A 2,837-nucleotide genomic window follows, 5' to 3' on the forward strand; every position below is an offset into this window, starting at 1 on the left:
GCTCTGTTACCCAGGCTGGAGTGCAGTGGCTTGATCTCAGCTCACTGCACCCGCCACCTCCCAGGTTCAAGTGATTCTCCTGCCTCAGCCTCCTGAGTAGCTGGGATTACAGGCACGTGCCACCACGCCCAGCTAAGTTTTGTATTTTTAGTAGAGACAGAGTTTCATCATGTTGGCCAGGCTAGTCTTGAACTCCTGACTGCAAGTGATCCACCCCCCCGGCCTCCCAAAGTGCTGGGATTACAGGCGTGAGCCACCTTGCTTGGTCAGAGGCCAAATAAAAAGGTTTTATTTGGCTCATGATTCTGATGGCTAGGAAGTTCAAAACTGGGCAGTTGTATCCGGTGAGGGCCTCTTTTGTAGACATGAGGTCTCACTGTGTTGCCCAGGCTGGTCTCAAACTCCTGGGCTCAAGCAATTCATCCACCTTGGCCTCCCAAAGTGCTGCTTCCAGTTATGGAGGAAGGTGAAAGAGAGCTGGCATGTGCAGAAATCACATCGTGAGAGAGAAAGCAAGAGAGAATGGGGAGAGGTGCCAGGCTCTGTTTAACAACCCTGCTCTTGAGGGAACTATTATAATAGAGTCAGAACTCACCTCCCATTCAGGGAAGATATTAATCTATTCATGAGGGATCTGACCCAAGACCCACACACCACCCATTAGGCTCCACCTCCAACACTAGGATCAAATTTCAACATGCTGAGGTCAGATGTGGGGGCTCACACCTGTAATCCCAGCACTCTGGGAGGCCAAGATGGATGGATAGCTTGAGCCCAGGAGTTTGAGACCAGGCTAGGCAACACAGTGAGACCTCATCTCTACAAAAAATACAAAAATTAGCTGAGTGTGGTGGTGCATGCCTGTAGTCCTAGCTACTTGGGAGACCGAGGTGGGAGGATCACTTGAGCCCAGGAGTTTGAGGCTGCACTGAGCCATGATCATTCCACTGCACTCCAGCCTGGGCAACAGAGCAAGACCCTGTTAAAAAAAAAAAAAAAAGCAAATTTCGACATGAGGTCTGGAGGCATCAAACACTCAAACCATAGCAATGATATTATATCCATCCTTTACAGAATGCTAATTTCTTTTTCTTTCTTTCTTTCTTTTTTTTTTTTTTTTTTAAGATGGAGTCTTGCTCTTGTCACCCAGGCTGGAGTGCAATAGTGAAATCTTGGCTCATTGCAACCTCTGCCTCTAGAGTTCAAGTGATTCTTCTGTCTCAGCCTCCTGAGTAGCTGGGATTACAGGCACGTGCCAACACACCCAACTAATTTTTGTATTTTTAGTAGAGATGGGGTTTCACCATATTGGCCAGGCTGGTCTCGAATTCCTGACCTCAGGTGATCCACCTGCCTTGGCCTCCCAAAGTACTGGGATTACAGGTGTGAGCCACTGTGCCTGGCCTAGAATGGTAATTTCTAAATTTGCATCTCCAGACCAGACCTCCCCCCGACTTCCAGATTCATGTCCCACGGATGGCCCCATTGGACTTCTCTACTTGTAGGTCTAACAGGCATCCCATTCTTAATATGCCCCCAAATGGAGCTCTAGCCTCCTCCACCCCAACCTGCTCCCTCCCCCTTCTCCCAGACACCTCCATCTCTGAAATGCAAATCCATCCTTCCAGGTACTCAGGTCAGATCTCTTGTTGTCATCCTTGACTGCTCTTTTTTCCATTGCAGTGTGTACACAGACCATTAGCAAACTCATCAGCTCTGCCTTCAAAATGCATCCAGCATCCAACCTCTCCTCCCCTCCTCCACCAACCTCACACAGAGAGGAGCTACTGTCACCTCTGGCTTGAACCACTGCAGTAACCTTCTCACTGGCCTTTGAGTGTTTTTGTTCTTGCTTTCCTTTTATATCTACTGAGATATGTTTTATTGGACTAATTATGGACTTATCAACATCTCATATGTGCTTGAGAAAAATGCATGTTCTTTCAATTTCTGAGACCAGAATTCTGTGTGTGTGTGTGTGTGTGTGTGTATAATGAGTATATATATTCATTAAATCAACCTTATAGCTGTTTTGTGTAATTCCTCTCTATTCTTATTTCTTCTTCTTCTTCTCCTCCTTTTTCTCCTTCTTCTCCTCCTCCTCCTCCTCCTCCTCTTCCTCCTCCTCCTCCTTCTTCTGAGACAGGCTCTCGCTCTGTCACTCAGGCTGGAGTGCAGTGGTGCAATCATAGCTCACTGTAGCCTCAGCCTCCTTGGCTCAAGCCATCCTCCTGCCTTAGCCTTCCAAATTGCTGTGACTACAAGTGTGTGGCACCATGCCCAGCTAATTTTTAAATTTTTTTTGTAGAGACAGGAGTCTCACTTTATTGCCCAGGCTGGTCTCAAACTTCTGGCCTCAAGTGATCCTCCCACCTTTGCCTCCCTAATTCGTTGGTATTCTTTTTTTTTTTTTTTTGAGACAGAGTCTCGCTCTATGGCCCAGGCTGGAGTGCAATGGTGCGATCTCAGCTCACTGCAACCTCTGCATCCCCGGGTTCAAGCTATTCTTGTGCCTCAGCCTCCCGAGTAGCTGGGATTACAGTCGTGTTCCACCACACCAGGCTAATTTTTTGTATTTTTAGTGGAGACGGGGGTTCACCATGTTGGCCAGGCTGGTCTGGAACTCCTGGCCTCAACTGATCTACCTGCCTCAGTCTCACAAAGTGCTGGGACTGCAGGCTTAAATCGCCGCACCTGGCCTGTATTCTTAAAGCAATTTTTTTCTGCTTAAGACATTAATTGGCCAGGCATGGTAGCTCATGCCTGTAATCCCAGCACTTTGGGAGGCTGAGGCGGGTGGATCACCTGAGGTCAGGAGTTCAAGACCAGCCTGACCA

This window comes from Mandrillus leucophaeus, unplaced genomic scaffold, assembly GCF_000951045.1.
Source record: "Mandrillus leucophaeus isolate KB7577 unplaced genomic scaffold, Mleu.le_1.0 Scaffold280, whole genome shotgun sequence".
Lineage (NCBI taxonomy): Eukaryota > Metazoa > Chordata > Mammalia > Primates > Cercopithecidae > Mandrillus > Mandrillus leucophaeus.